This window comes from Meriones unguiculatus, chromosome 1 (assembly GCF_030254825.1).
Source record: "Meriones unguiculatus strain TT.TT164.6M chromosome 1, Bangor_MerUng_6.1, whole genome shotgun sequence".
NCBI lineage: Eukaryota > Metazoa > Chordata > Mammalia > Rodentia > Muridae > Meriones > Meriones unguiculatus.
In genome coordinates, this window is record NC_083349.1 from 149,603,325 (window position 1) to 149,620,056 (window position 16,732).

At 41.2% G+C, this 16,732-nt stretch overlaps 1 long non-coding RNA gene across 2 annotated transcripts in view; it reads right to left on the bottom strand.

The window, feature by feature from the left end:
• Positions 1–386: 386 nt before the first annotated feature.
• The window catches only part of LOC132648337 (uncharacterized), a 99,494-nt gene continuing 83,148 nt past the window's right edge, over positions 387–16,732 (bottom strand). For both annotated transcript variants that reach the window (XR_009586704.1, XR_009586705.1), the window contains exons 4-7: positions 7,688–7,798; positions 2,891–2,965; positions 1,592–2,028; positions 387–1,457 (exon numbers count right to left, since the gene is read on the bottom strand). This is a non-coding gene — a long non-coding RNA (uncharacterized LOC132648337). The remainder of the gene's footprint in view (positions 1,458–1,591; positions 2,029–2,890; positions 2,966–7,687; positions 7,799–16,732) is intronic.

Consider the following 16,732-nt stretch of genomic DNA (forward strand, 5'->3'; position numbering starts at 1 on the left):
CATACACATCAGCAAGAAGAGTGACCCCAAAGTTCAAGTTTTCAGTGAGCTCTACATCTCCTGGAGAGACTGAAGCAGTCTCTCTCTTTCTCTCTCTCTCTCTGCACATGCGCAGAAACCAAGTCTTCTTAGTATTTCCTCCAAGCCTCCTTTTTCTCACTTTCGTGTAATTCTGCTGCATAAAACAAATTTACAACCATTGTGTGTTCAGTAAACAGTTTATGAATTTCCTTCCTGAGTATATCTGGGATTTTATGTATTTGTCCTTTTATTCATTTACTCAATCAAACATTTATGGGGTGACCTATCTTCTGGAAACTGTATCACACAGTAGGACTGCACACTGGAGAGGGTATTGCTATCATTTTCAAACATGAACAAAAAGCTTGAAGATAGTTTTATTGTGTGAATACAAATTAGCAAAGGGGAAAGAGGAGGACACATTTAAATTTTTCATTTTAAAGATACAGTTTTTTTTTATTATTATTAGTTACATTTTATTAATTCTGTATCCCAGCTGTATCCGCTCCCTCATTCCCTCCCAATCCCACCCTCCCTCCCTCATCTCTTTCCTTCCCCTTTCAAAGTCCACTGATTGGGGAGGACCTCCTCCCCTTTCATCTGACCCTGGTTTATCAGGTACCTCCCCACCACCCAAGGGAGGAGCAGTCCTGCTAGGACACAGAGGAGGACTTTGCAGCCAGTCCTAAAGATATAGTTTTTAAAAATGGACAAGAGATTTTAATTTCTGGATTTGATGAAGTAATAGCAGCAGTAATATCCTTATCAAATAACCAAATATTTTATAAAACACACAAAAAGATACTGTGAAGTACCAAACCGTAGACACTCGTTACCAGTGAGCTAAGCTGCACAGTGGGACACCTTGAGATGATTTCTAGGGTACAATGAAGACAGGGCACTGGGTGAAGTGTGGAGAGCTCTCTGAGTTGAGAAGAGGCATTTGAGAGTAAGGATACAGCAGTAGTTTGGCATTGCAGAGAACCTCAGACTTTCTGCCCTGTCCTGAGCATCTCTATAGTTGGATATATCACCTACTTAGTGTTCCAAACCTTGGAGAATTTAGCTGTTACCATCAAAGCCAAAGTTGACAGAGTTAGTAAGCCATATTCAGCCATCCACAGCATCATTCCTTTCCCCATTTAGTTAACTTTTTAAGGTTAGCATGCAAAGTAATAGACTCCCTCCTTGTTTCATCATGAGTATTTATCATTATACACATTTTTTCCTGAAGAATATTTTAATATTTTATTTTATTTTAATATTTTAATATTTTATTTATTTTCCCTGCCCCCAATAGGTCAGAGCGCTGCTTGCCAGAGTTGATTTTCTTCTACCATATGGCTCCTGAGGATCAAACTCAAGTGGGCAGACGTGGTGGTCAAATGTCTTCATCCTTTGAGGCATATCACTGGCCCTGGAAAGAATTTTCAAAGCTGCAGAAGAATAAAAAGAACAAAATTTAATCTGAGAAAGAAAAAAAAAATAGTCAAAAGATGGTGAGCAGATGAGTGACAGATTTCGAGGGCTCGTGGAAAAATAGTACAATTCCCTTAGAGGCAAGAATTACCTAAAGGACAAAGCGTTTGCTGCATAAGTGGCAGGGCTGGAGCAGGCCGAGACAGTCATGGTGCAAGCTTTGGAAAGGGTTCCAAGGTGTTGACAAGTCAGTAGCACGGTGCCTCACGAGCTAGGCATTCTGACTGCATGCCCACACTGTCAGTAGGCATGATGTTAATTTATCTTTGCATGAATCAATGCAGAGACACTGAGACGATTGTGAGCCCCTTCCCAACACAGATTCTGAGTGGCCAGCGGGTGCTGAAATAAAGGGGGAGGTCAAAAGCGGGAGAATGTCTGCTCTTCTGTGTGTGGTAGACATGTTTATATGAGTCTTCACTAATCTCGGCAGCTCCTGGTATTATTTTATCCATTTATTAAATGTCAGGACATGTAAATTTCTTGTACATGTTGCATCCTTGTTGTGTACCATCATTATGTTCATCTCTGGGAACACAAACAAACAAAACATGGCTTTTTTTAATCAAGGAAATCACTATGCCAGTGTGTATCAACCATTAACAAGTGACTTACATAAGTCACACATGGTGAGTAGAAGGGAACTGGAAAGCGCTTTTCTAACTCTGAACTTGTATTCTTTGTCCCATCACACCGTATAAACAGAGGGATTCTTCCTATTGTGTTCCTTCACAATATTGAACCAAAGATGTCTGGCTACCAATCAATTTCAACAGTATATAAACGGCTCAAAGTCATACCTCAACAAACAATTCTGGAAGATGAAAACAATTCTATAAACCCAAACTTTCAGGTACAGCATACTCTGTGATGCCGCTTTTTGTGAAACTTTTGTTTCCAAGTTTCCAGATGCCTGCCTCCTTCTATAGTAAAATGTGTGGCAGGCAGTTCAACACAAAGGAGATGTGCCTAAAAAGAGACCTGCACATTGGCAGGGCTTGTTTCTTTAAAACAAAGTGAGGTTGGTATTTGGACAATATGTTTACTGGAGTTTTGATTCTCAGCTCAGCCCCATCCACCATGAGGGAGGGATTGTTCACCTCTGCCTGGTTCCAGAAGTATTACTGGGAAAAGATAAATGCCTCAGGAAGTTTTTCTTATCCAGCCTCAGGGTCATAATGGAAAGACCATCCCATTGTCTACACATCTTGGAACACGATAAGTCTTTTACATTAGGTTTAAATAATAAACCACACAAAAAACTACAAATGCCCCATATTTTATGTAATATTGATAAATATCTTGGATGCAGATCCACCACTGGGAAATCTCACAGCCTAACAGTAGTTAGTGTATTCATTCTAGAACATGTGTGTAGATAATTCCTTACCATGACATAGGTACTTATGACTGATGAATCAAGCAAAATATGCTCAGCAAATCACTATTTACAGAATGAAGACTCCTGAAAAGAGAGATAACATGTATATGTTCATTACCACATAAAATAGAAACAAAACAAAACCAATGACATTTGCTCAATTCAAAGCATCTCCCAAAGGAAAATATCGCTTCTTTTGTCATATAATTTCTACCCACATCATATTCTACTATGACTGATCCTGTAGGCCACTTTGAGTTGTAAGAGGAACAGTCACACCCAAGATGCTGCCAGAGATGTAGTCAGTGGTGTTGCTCCTCAGGCACAGTGTTGGCTCCCTGTTGGCTGCCTGCTGTCAAGGGCATCCTTCTTCTCCTGCTTGCTCCAAGAGTACTCTTTGGTTGCTCTGGCTCGTTTGCCTCCATTTTGTCCTTAGGCAGATACATCTCTGCATCCATTCCATCCCCCAGTCTTCCTGCAGCCTCATCCTCCCCCATCATGTTCTCCCTCCTCTGTGTGCAAAGCTAAGCACACCTCTCATACTGAGTGGGGCACTTCCATACTCTGCACTCAGATTTGCTTCAAACATTAATAAAAATTAAAAATAATCCCATTTCATAGGAATTTCCATGCTTTTGGTGGTGTCTATTCATACCTGTGATTTCAAAGGCAAAGGAATAAAAATTCACTAATTGCTTTTCAAATTCATCATTAAATTTAAATCCTGAGGGAACAGAAAACACTGGCTGTATTGTGGTACGGTGGCAACTTGTGTTTTGTATTTTCTTTGTAAGTAAATGAAATTTACTCTTCGGGGACTTCATACACGGATGAAATGCATTCTGATTACTCTCACATCTGCTTATCTCTTACTTCCATTCACACCTTCCAGAACCCTGCCTTCCTACAAACTGCTTTTTGACATCTGTGACTTTTTGTTTTATTATATGATACAACAAGTTCTAGCAAGGATGCTCATGTGACCACGAGTTTGGAACTGTCCACTGAATCCTGGTGGTCTCAAAAGTTGGTATAAAACTGACGGCAATGACTCCCTTCTCTCCCAGTATCTACCAACAACTAGTAGTTCTCCAGGGAATGATTTGTTCCCTTAAATTTCAGCAGAAACAAATAAGTGTTTACTTTCATGATCATGAAATCCCACAAGAAGGAAGGGCAACCTGACACCTCATAGCCAACTGTTTTTGGAATGCTGTCTGTATTGTGAAGGGGTCACCCATCTCCTTTTCCCGTGGTGCCCTGGAGCCTGTACCTTCTTAGTAAACTTAGCCACTGATGACGTTCTTGCCGCCTGCTGTTGTTTCCAAGAGAAATGTTCCTATCTTGGACTGTGGTACAGCATTCTGCGCATTAGCCACTAGTATCTCATGGGATCTGGAATGCTTACTCCCTTATAGGAAAGAGGCATCAGTAGACACCTCAGCACCCTGGGCTCGCCGCTGGCTGATTCTGTCTCACCACACAGGAGTGTTTGGTAAACACTCACTGCCCCTTCCTGCAGATGCTCATCTGTGGACTGGGGGTTGGTGCTTCTCAAGCAGACGTGCAGGGAAAAGTGTTTCAACATTTCCCTTGCCGTGCGCTGACTGTGCCAGATGACCTCTCATTTTGTCTTACAAGTTCACAGTGACTTCACATTTTGTAATTGGCTGAACCTGGTGGTGTGAGCCGCGGCGCTGATGACCCACAGTTTCGAAGGTCTGCCGTCATAAAGATTTCATCTCTTTAATGGAAACAGCTTGTTACACGTGTGACCGAATGTGATTTCTAGCTCTGCACTTGTCAAACTTTTCTAGGAAGCTAATTTTAAAGTCAGAAAACACCTGCTGTCTGTCTCTACGTGCCAGGCTGAAGTTTATGACGTGTGGCCACTACACCCCCACCCCAGTTTAGACCTATCCACTTCCCGCCTTACTTTTCTTTCACGAAATCTCTGAGCTCCAGATGCTGGCAGAACGAGATACACCATTCCCTCTCGTCCTTTCCTCCTTTCATAGAACACTCTCTTCACTCATTCCACCATTCTTTCTTTAAACCACGATTCCCATTTATCATCATTCTGTTTGCATGTCGTGTGGGAATGAACAAGGGCACCATCGTACAAGTGGCATGTGTGGAGAGGTCAGAGGAGAATTTTCAGGAGTTGGCTGTCTCCACAGCAGGGTCTGCGGATTGAACTCGGGAGCTATTGAGTTGGGATCAGACGTTAGCGAGCTTGTAGAAGAAGGGCTTTTATCTGCTCATCCATGTTGCCAGCCCTCTTTCTACTGCTCTCAGCAGAAGCATCGCAATTTTTCCTTCCCACCGCGTTGCTTCAATCTCCGTATTTATCAAAATGCATGGCTAGTTTTTGCAGAAATTCATCCTGCTGGCAAGAAAATGTGGCTAGGTAGCTGTAAGCTCATAGCAGCATGAGAGATCTCTGGGGATCTTTTTCACTGAGGCTGCAGGATTCGATTGTTGGTCACAAGAATGGCATCTGAGTAACACATCTGGCCCTGGGTGGAGACGTGACATTTTGAGCTGCATGGAAGGTCATAAGATCATTATCTAACCAAAGACTTTATGGTAAAGTTTGATGTAGCATTACCTCCTCCCTTACCAGTTAATCTGCTGTTTTCTCAATCATTTGGCCATGAAAACACCCTTTGGGGAAAGAGTATCTATTTTAGAGATGTGAGTATAAAACCTGCCACAGTCCTCTTGGCAATTTCCTACTCTTACACTCTGAGAGTGATTCACTTTAAGAAACCCCACCTGTCCTCTACTCTGCACTCTGGGAGCATCACCCAGACTCTTCAATGACAATCACAAGGAGAGGGGAGCTGAGGGAAGCCCCAGGTGATATTCCACTGATTTCTTTTGGTGTTACCATTGTATGCCCTTTGTTTTTGTTGGTAGAGCACACCCTGTGCCCTCCCTGTGTCATTTCCTGGGCCCCATCTCTACCTGAAATCCCAGAAGTGGCAGTGATCAGGGATGACCAGTGGGGATCCCTCCGGGCAAACCCAGCAGTGGTGTGGTCTGCATCAAAAGCTCCTCTTTTGAGTTGAAGCCATACACTTTCTCACTCCTTTATGCTGGCACCTTTCCTCTTGAATGCATGTCTTCAGCTAGCTATGACTCCTCTCTTATTTCCCTGTTTTCAGAATATATCATTTCCAGTGACTTGCTCTCATTCCTTTGTATTTCTGTCTCCTGCTACAATCATGCTTACCTAATGTCCATTTTCTTTTGTTTTGTTATTTGAGACAAGGTTTCTCTGTGTTGCCTTGGCTGTCCTGGATTCACTTTGTAGACCAGGCTAGCCTCAAACTCACAGAGATCCACCTGCCTCTGCCTCCTTGAATGCTGGGATTAAAGGTGTGTGCCACCACACCTGGCTTTGAATGTCCATTTTCAAGACAGAGATAACTATACCTACTTAAAGTCTTCTGGGCACACCTCTTGCCTTGAGAGAAGGATCTTTCTTGGATGAAGAAAGTTATGCCATATTTCAAATGTGAGAGCCTTCTCTTTTTGAAACTCTTATTTGCCATAATTTGTCAAACGGGTCCTGAAGGGAGCATGTGACTTATTCTATAATTTGCTGTGGTCAATAGGTCTTTCTTTTTGTGTGCTTCCATCTGATATCTCCAAATACGTACATGAATTAAATACATGCCATAACTGAGAGAGCCCATAATACCTTTATTGTGCATTTAAAAACAGTGGAACATGAATCTCATTGGCCAGCAAGTTGGCCTTCTCTGGCAATTCCTGAATCAGATAAGGCTTGCTAATCTGACTCTTAGGCTTCTGAGTAAAAGAAAGATGCCTCAACCTCCTACTAGTATCTCAGGTACCTCAAAAGAAGAGACACCCCAACAATTCACTAGTGTCTTAGGCTCCTGAAAGGAAAAAAGATGCCTCAGCTATTCACTGGTGTTTAGTTATTCTCTTCTAAGTGGGCGATTCTTTTTGATTCCTATTGATTCCCCTCTCCGGCGTATCTTTCATAATTAGAACAAATTTTACCCCAAAACTGGGAATAAAAAGAGAATGACTTTTTCTGTAGGATAATGTGGGATGTGTCTAAAGTGTTAGTTATGACATCATTTTACAGCCGGACTTAATAGATTGTGAAATATTCTGAAGTCTGAAAGAACTTTAAATAAAATATTTTCCTTCAAAAGAAGACCCAGATTTAAGCTAACAGCGCCACTTAGATCCGAGAACAGTGTTCTCATAAATGGTAGTGTCGGGGGAAGCCATCTCCGGTGGCATCATCCTGGTAAGTGAGAACTAAGCTTTAGTGACATTGCCGCCTGCTGGACAAAAGAGCCTAGGGATCCATAGTCAGAATTTTTCTTTGTTTGCTTGTTCAACTTATTTCTTTCATTTTTTTTGAGGTTATAATATAATCACATCATTTTCCATTCCCTTTCTTTCCTCCAAAAACTCCCATATTCCTTTCCTTTTTCCCTCTCAAATTCAGGGTTTTAACAATGCTGTAACTCTGTTTATTAGGCTGTGTCCTCTCAGAATGTGTTGGGAATCTGCTGTCGTTAAAGTCTAATAACTCTTTTCAGTGTGAAGCCCTAGGCAACCCATGCAGGATGTAGGCAGTTCCTCAGGCAGTCCTGAGAAATGTGGCAGGAATATCTCATAACTTTCTAAGACTTATGTATCTTCTTGGGAAGATGACGATGTTATTACGGGACTGATCTTCACAGATTCTGAGCAAACTACAGTGACTCAAGAAGCTAGAGAGTCCTCAGAATGATTACATCTGACAGTGCAAACCTAGTGTCGGTGTGGAGGCAGGCCTGCTGGATTCCCTGAGATGAGAATATAAGGTGGTGGTGGGGGTGGGTGGAACTGTTCACATTTCCCCGTCTTCACGTCTGTCTTCACCTGTGAGGGATTGAAGAACAATAAAGTAAAACTCATCCATCATGACAAACTGGCAACGATCAGCCAGGGGCCTCATAAAAGCCCCACTTCCCTTTTAGATGGTCTTAAAGATAGCATACTCCAAATGGCCTTCCTTCTGTGAAATCACATCCTTCTCTTGGACAGATTTCACACCCCATCTTCTGACATCAGAAGAAAATTACCGTAATGGTCATGGATACCAAAGCCTCCTGCTCTGTCCTTACCCCCTATTCTGGAGTACCAGACTTTGACTTTTGTAGGGTAGTAGGCTTTGGTGAGACAGTAATGACTGAATGTTTCTCTCCTGCTGCCCTTACACTGCATAGTTACTCTTTTCTCAAACGTTCATAATAGTGTCTCAATATATGCTCCCTTTCTTGGGCAGAGACTTACTGATAAAAATGCAGGCCCATGTGATCTGTAACAAATTCCACAGCTAAAGGCCATGATCAGCTCTCCTATAGAAACAAAGATTCCTTCCTTCCTGGTTTCCTCAACTATGCTCTCCCTCTTGCCCCAGGTGAAGATGCTGCAAGATTTTCCCCATCCTGAAGGTTGAGTGAGACTTGAACCCCTAATCAGCAAATTCTTCAAAATAAGCTTTGAAATACCTGCCACTCTCCCGGTTGTCAAGTTCACTTTCTTTTGTTTGTGACAGTAGGCAGGGTGTTTTGCCAAGTTTACTTCTTTTTTGTTTGTGTGAGGATCACACAGACAGGTGGTCGAGGTAAACAAGTTTGACTTCTTGGTGAACTTCATCTTATCAAAGTGCTTTGCCCTGACTATAAAATGGGACTGTGGAATAAACCGTGTGCCAAGATTTCTACTAAACGCCCTCTTGAACAGATCCCATGTGGAGTGTCTTGGTTTTTTGTTTTTGTTTTTAAATTTTTCTTTCAGTCCTCACTCCCCACTCAAGAACTGTTCAACTCTGCCGGCGGGCTCTGGAAATCATAAAACGGTCTTATGATGTCATTATTCCTTAAAAACCTGCCCCAAATCATCTGATACAAACATGACATTTCCTAGAAGGTGAGATGTCAGGTCTCCTGTCTCTGCTTTCCATCTTGCCTTATGAACACAGGGACTGCATACTTGGCAAACACATAGATTCTGGAGATTCAAGCTCAGTTTTCACACTTGAACAGCATGTGCATCTAGGTGCTAATGTCTGGTCTTGTCTTGGTTGGGTGGGCATTCTGCTTCTTGGTTTCTGTTGCTCTCTCTGGTTATTGAGAGAGTGTGGTGGTTGTGAGTTGCCTGGTTGGGAATACTTCTAAGATCCTGCCAGGTGTGGTCACTGAGTCCTGGAGAGAATGTGTTTCCGTGGCTGATGTGGCTGGAGGGTTTCCAGAGAGTGACTCCTGGAGTTGGCAGCTGAGGCAAAGGGGTGTGGTTGGGGAAGAAGGCTGTAGGAAAAGTCCTGAATGATCCACTGAGAATGCAGAAGAAAGGGGGGAGGCATAGCAGATAGTCTTCTATAAAGCCTGGATAAGGCTGCGGGACTAGAATTAGGAGACAGGAGGGAGCATAAAGACTGCCTACCTGATTGCTTGGCCAGAATATTTCTACCGAGTGCCTGGGATAGTTGGCTCCAAACATGTATGTACCAAACACACAGTCACACAAGTTCATAAAATAAACACGACTGCAACTTAACTCACACATCGACCCTCACACACAGATAGTGGGAGATTTCCATACCTCTCTCTCCCCAGACTGGCCATCCAGAGACAAACTAAACAACAACAACAATGTTGCAGTTAAATGATGTCATAAGCCAAACGGACCTAAGAGATATGTATAGAATGTTTCACCCAAACACAAAAGAATATACCTTCTCCTCTGCGCCCCCTGTAACTTTCTCCAAAATCGATCACATACTTGGACACAAAGAAAATCTCATCAGATACAGGAAAACTTAAAAAGCCGCCTTCACTGTATTAGATAACTATATATTAAAGCTGGATATAAAAAAAGAACAGAAAGTTTACAAACTAATGGAAATTGAACTTTCTAGACTTGAATGAAAATACAACACACCAAACCTATGGCTCACAATGAAGATGTTCCTATGAGGCAAGATTATAGCATTTGGTGCTGTAATAAAAAATCAGAGAGAGATCATTTGAGCAACAAGAGTACAGCTGAGAGCTCTAGAACAAAAAGAAGAAATAATGGTCCAAAGGAATACATGGCAAGAAATAATAAAACTCAGGGATGAAACATAAAATAGAAACAAACAGAAAACAAACTAAAGAATCAATTAAGGAGATTTGAGAAAACCAAAAAGACTGACAAACATTTTGCCAAATTTACTGAAAGACAGAGAAGATCCAACTCTTAAACAAATCTGAGATGAAAAGGGGAACCTAACAACTGACACTGAGGAAATCCATAGGATCATATGGGCAAACATTAAAATTCTGTACTCCACCAATTTGGGAAGACTTTCTCTGACTCTGTTGCCTGCCTTTGGGTCTCTTTCTCCTAACTGGGCTACCTTAGCTGGCATCAGCGGAAGGGGATGCACTTGGTACTCCTGTGACTTGAGGTGCCATGGTGGGTTGGTACCCCTTGAGGGCCTCTCCTTCTCTGAGAAGGAGAGGGGAGAATAAGGGGAAGGAGGGTGTGAAGGTGGGACTGGAAGGAGAGGAGGGAGGGGGGCTGGGATCAGGTTATAAAGTGATTTAATAAACAAATATAAGGGAAAAATAAAATTTTTATAAACTCAAAAAAGAAATGTATAATCATCTTGATATATATCACTTACCAAAGTTAAATGAAGATCTGATAAACAATTTAAAAAGACCCATGACTCCTAGTGAAAGAGAAACAGTAATTAAGTTTCCCAATCAAAAAAGAGGGTGTGGGCAGAGCAGGATGGTTTTAGTGGAGAATTTTACCAGATTTATAAAGAAGAATTAATGGCAGTACTCCTTAAAATTATTCCAAAAAATTAGAAATTGAAGGAACGTTGCCAATTTCTTTTTATGAGACCAGTTGCCTGATACCTAAGCCACATAAAAACATAACAAAGAAAGAGGATGACAACAGAAGCCTACACAGTGGGCCTCTTAAAGCCTCTACCTAGCAGTGTATCAAAGCAGATGCGGAGACTCAAAACCAAATCTTGGGCAGAGTGCAAAGAATCATATGAAAGAAGGGAGAGTTAGTATGACCTAGAGAGGATAGGAGCTCCACAAGGACAAAATGTATCAGGGCACGGGAGCCCTCTATGAGACTGTTTCTCCAACCAAGGATCATGTATGGATATAACCTAGAACTCTTGCTCGGATGTAGCCCATAGAAGCTCACTAACCAAGTGGGTTCCCTAGCAAGGGGAACAGGAACCATTTCTGACATAAACTCAATGACTGGCTCCTTTACTTCCCCCACTGAGGGAGAAACAGCCTTGCTACGCATAGAGGAGGACATGGCAGCCAGTCCTGAAGATACCTGATAAGCTAGGGTCAGATGGAAGGGGAGGAGGACCTCCCCTAGCACTGGACTTGGAAAGGGGCCAGGAGGAGATAAGGGAGGGAGGGTGGGGTTGGGAGGGAATGAGGAAGGGGGCTATGACTAGGATACAAAGTAAACAACCTGTGATTAATATAAAAAAATAAAAATTAAAAAAATAGATTAAAAAAAAGAGGATGACAAAGCAATTGCCCCTGTGGACATAGATGGAAATTTTCTCAATAAAAACAAAACAACTTGCAAACCAAATCTAAGCACACATCAAAACACAAAATAAAACAAAACAAAAAACACATGCACCATGATCAAGTAAACTTTATCTCAGGGATGCAAAAATGGTTTAACATACGTAATAGATAAATGCACTCCACGATATAAACAAACTGAAAGACAAAATCTACATGATCATCTCACTAGGTAAAGAAAAGGCCCTTGACAAAATCTAATGCCCTTTCATGATAACCTTGCTAAAGAGATAGAGACACAAGGGACAGACCACAAAATAATAGAGGAGGTTTACAAGTCCACAGCCAACATCAAACTAAGTGAAGCAAACTTAAAGCCTTTCCACTAAAAACAGGAACAAGACAAGGCCCTACATTCTCTCATACCTTTCATATAGCACATGAAGCCTTAGCTAGAATCATGAGTCAACCGAGGGATATCAATAGAATACAAATAGGTTGGGAAGAAGGTAAGCACATTTATTTGCAGATGATATAGTACACATAAGTTACCCTAAGAGTCACAGTAGGAAACTTCTACAGCTGTTAAGAATTTTCATCAAAGTAGCAAAATTAATACCCAAAATCAATAGCCTTTCTATATAAAATGACAAAAAGACTGAGAAAGAAAACTGGAAAACAACGTTTTTTACAATAGCATCAAAAATGTAAACTATTTTGGGGTAACCCTAATCAAGCAAGTAGAAGACCTAAATGATAAAAACTTTAAGATACTGAAGAAAATGAAGAAGATAGAACTCCTATTGCTCATGGATTGGCAGGATTAATACAGAGTGGCCACCCTAACAAAAGCAATGTATAGATTCAGTGCAATTCCCATCAAAATTCCAACACAATTCTTCACAGACCTTGAAAGAAAGAAATTTAGGTTTATACAGAAAGACACACAGACAAAACCAAACTCAGAATAGCTAGCAAGTCTTTTTTTTTTTACTTATTTTTATTTTTTATTATTAGTTACATTTTATTAACTCTGTATTCCAGCTATATCCTGCTCCCTCATTCCCTCCCAACCCCACCCTCCCTCCCTCATCTCCTCCCTGCCCCTTTCCAAGTCCACTGCTTGGGGAGGACCTCCTCCTCTTTCATCTAACCCTGTTTGATCAGGTGTCTTTGGGACTGGCTGCAAATTCCTCCTTTGTGGCCTAGCAGGACTGCTCCTCCCTTGAGGTGTGGGGAGGTCAAAGAGCCTGCCATTGAGTTCCTGTCAGAAATAGTCCCTGTTCCCCTTACCATGGGAAACCAATTGGTTACTGAGCTACCACAGGCTACATCTGAGCAAGGGTTCTAGGTTATATCCATACATGGCCCTTGGTTGGAGAAACAGTCTCAGAAAAGACCCCTGTGCCCAGATATATTTGGTTCTTGTGGAGTTCCTATCCTTTCCACGTCATACTAACTCCCCCTTCTTTCATAAGATCTTTAATAGTAAGAGAACTGTTGGCGATATCACCATCCACGACCACAAACTGTACTACAAAGCTACAGTATTAAAAACTTCATTTATCCCAGAAAGAGACGTGGTGACCTGTTGATCAGTAGAATTGGATTGATATAATTCCACACATCCAAGGATACCTGATTTCTTATAAAGAAGCCAGAAACACATGCTGGAGGGGAAAAAAAGATAGCAGCTTCAACAAATGGAGCTGGTCAAAACAGATGGCTGCATGTTGGAGAATCTAAATAGATCCATACTTAGAACATTGTAAGGAAACTCAAGTCCAAGTAGATAAAAGATCTCAACATAGGTCACATATGCTGATAGAAGAGAAAGTGGGGAATAAACTTGATCTCATTGAGACAAGAAAAGACTTTCTGAACACAACACTGATAACACGGGCACTAAGCTCAACAATTAGTAAGTGGGACCTCATGAAACTGAAAAACTTCTGTAGGCAAAGTACAGCATCATCCAGACAAAGCAGCAGACTACAGGATGGAGTTTTTTTTTTTTTTCCAACTACACAACTGAGAGAGAACTAATATCTAAAACTTATGAAGAACTAGAAAAACTGGACATCAAGAAAACAAATAACCCAATTTAAAATGGGGTAAAATCTAAACAAAGAACCCAAAATGGCTAAGAGATACTTAAAGAAATGTTCAACATCATCAGTCATTAGTCATCAGGTAAATGGGGGCTGGAGAGATGGCTCAGAGGTTAAGAGCACTGGCTGCTCTTCCAAAGGTCCTGAGTTCAATTCCCAGCAACCACATGGTGGCTCACAACCATCTATAGTGAGATCTGGTCCCCTCCTCATCAGGTAAATGGAAATCAAACCTACTTTTGAGATTTCATTTTACATTTGTCAGAATGGCTCAGATTAATAAACAAAGGACAGTTTATGCTGGCATGGATGTGGAATAAGAGATTCACTCATCCATTGCTTGTGCAAACTTGTACAGCCACTGTGGAGATCAGTGTGGTGGCTCCTCAGGAAGCTGGTAATAGATCTATCTCAAGATCCAGCTAAATTACTCTTTTTTTTGTTTCCTCATTTATTTTTATTTATTTTTTTATTGGGTGTTAGGTTTTATTGATTCAGATCTGGAGCACATAAAGCTAGATCAGCAATAAAAATCTTTCATTAAAAATTATATTTCTTTACATCAATCTTACACATATGTATGTATAGACATGGGTACTATATACCTATGAATATTTAACATATCCTCAAATATACATGCATGCATATTTGCATATTTATTCATTTTATATCCCTGTAGCCACTTCCTTCTTTCACTCCCAGTTCCACCCTCTTTCCCTTCATTCTCCACCCCTTTCTTTTTCCTCAGAAAAGAGGAGCTCCCTTTTCCACCCATTTCAGCTCAAGTTACATCAGAACTGAATGTGCCCTCTTCCCCTGTGGCCTCTTAGGGCAGACCTGCCAGGGAAAGTGATCTAAAAGCTACCAAGTGAGTCCTTGTCTGATGTAGTACTCACTTCCCTTGCTAGAGGACCCACTTGAAGCCTAAGCTGTCCATCTTCTACATCTTTGTAGGGGACCTAGGTCCAGTTCATGAATGGTCCTTGGTTGATGCTTCAGTCTTAGCAAACCCCTCTGGGCCCTGGTTAGTTGCCTCTATTGTTTATCTTGTGGAGCTCCTGTCACTTCCACATCTTTTTCTCTTTCTGCCCACTATTCGCCAAGACTCCCTGCACATCAACCAATGTTTGGCTGAGTCTCAACATCTGTTTTGAGGTGCTATTGGGTAGAGCTTCTCAGTGGACAGCTCTGACAGGCTCCTGTCTGCAAGCTTAGTAGAGAGTCATTCATAGTATCAGGGGTTGGCACTCTCCCATAGGGTTGGTCTTTGGTTGAGTCAGGCATTGGTTGGGCATTCCCTCAACCTCTGCTTTATCTGCTCTATGTTTATTCCTGCACATCTTGTAGGCATTGTAAATTTTGGGTTAAAGTTTTGTGGGTGTGTTGGTGTTCCTTGCCCTCTAATAGAAGACTAGTCTAGTTAAAGGATGTCCTCTTCAGTCTCTATCATCTCTGCTACTAGGAGTCTTTGCTTGAATCCCTCTCAGATCCTTCCAGGAGCCTACCCTGACTTAGGCCTCCAGCTTGTCACAGAGATGTCCCCACTCTCAGTTTCTCTTTTCTCTATAGGCCTTCTGTCCTCTTGCCCTTGCTGTCCTCATGTCTGATCTCCATCCACCCTCTTAACTCTCTGTGTCTCCTCTCCTACCTTGTTCCCTCTCTTCAGCCACTTCCTCTGTTCTATCTCCCCTTCTGAGTGAGATATATGCATTCTTCCTTGGAGCCTCTCCATTGTTTGTTTTCTTTGGGTCTGTGCCTTGCAGGATACTTATCGTCTATTATATGGCTAAAATCCTCTTATAAGTGAGTGCATACCATGTACATCTTTCTGGGTCTGGGTTACCTCACTCAGGATGATCCATTTGCCTGAAAATGTCATGATTTCTTTGTTTTTAATAGCCGAGTAGTGCTCCATTGCGTAAATATGCCACCATTTCTTTATTCATTCTTTGATTAGGTTGTTTCCAGATTCTGGCTATTACTAATAAAGCTGCTATGAACATAGTTGAGCAAGTGTCCTTGTTGTATGGCAGAGCTTCCTCTGTGAACACCCAGGAGAGGTATAGCTAGATTTTGAGGTAGCACTACTTCCACTTTTTTTTTAAAAGAAAGAAACAGATTGATTTCCAAAGTGGTTGTACAAGTTTACATTCCCACAAGCAATGAAGGATACCTTATCCATACCCTCACTAGCCTGTGCTATCACTTGAGATTTTGATCTTTGCCATTCTAATTGGTATGAGATAGAATCTCAGTATTTTGTTTTGCATTTCCCTGATAACTAAGGAAGCTCAGCATTTCTTTAAGTACTTCTAAGCCATTTGAGATTCCTCTGCAGAGAATTCTCTGTTTAGTTCTGTGTCCCCCTTTTAATTATTTTGTTTATTGGTGTTTGATTTCTTGAGTTCATTATATATTTTGGATATTAGCCCTCTGTCAGATGTAGGATTGGTGAAGGTCTTTTCCTAGTCTGTAGGCTGTCATTTTGTTCTTTTGCAGTGTCCTTTGCTTTACAGAAGCTTTTCAGTTTCAAGAGGTCCAATTTCTTAATTGTTAATCTTAGAGCCTGAGCTGTTGGTGTTCTGTTCAGGAAGTTGTTTCCTATGCCAATGAGTTCGAGGCTCTTCCCCACTTTTTTTTTTTTAATAGATTTAGCGTATCTGGTGTTATGTTGAGGTCTTTGATCCACTTGAGTTTTGTGCAAGAAGTTAAATATGGCTCTATTTGCATTTTTCAAAATGTAGACATCCAGTTAGACCAGCACCATTTGTTGAATATGTTGTCTTTTTTCCATTATATGGTTTTGGATACTTTGTCAAAAATCAAGTGACCATAGGTATGTGGGTTTATTTCTGGCTCTTCTATTTGAATCCATTCATCAGTCACTCTATGTCAGTACCATGTATTTTTATGACTATTGTAGCATGGCTTGAAGTCAGGGATAGAGATACCTCCAGAAGTTTTTTTATTATAGAGGATTGTTTTAACTACTATGGGTTTTTTGTTTTTCCATATGAAGTTTAGAATTGTTCTTTTAAAGTCTGTAAAGAATTCTGTTGGTGTTTTGATGGGAATTGCATTCAGTCTATGGATTGCTTTTGGTAATATGACCATTTTTACTATGTTAATCCTACTGA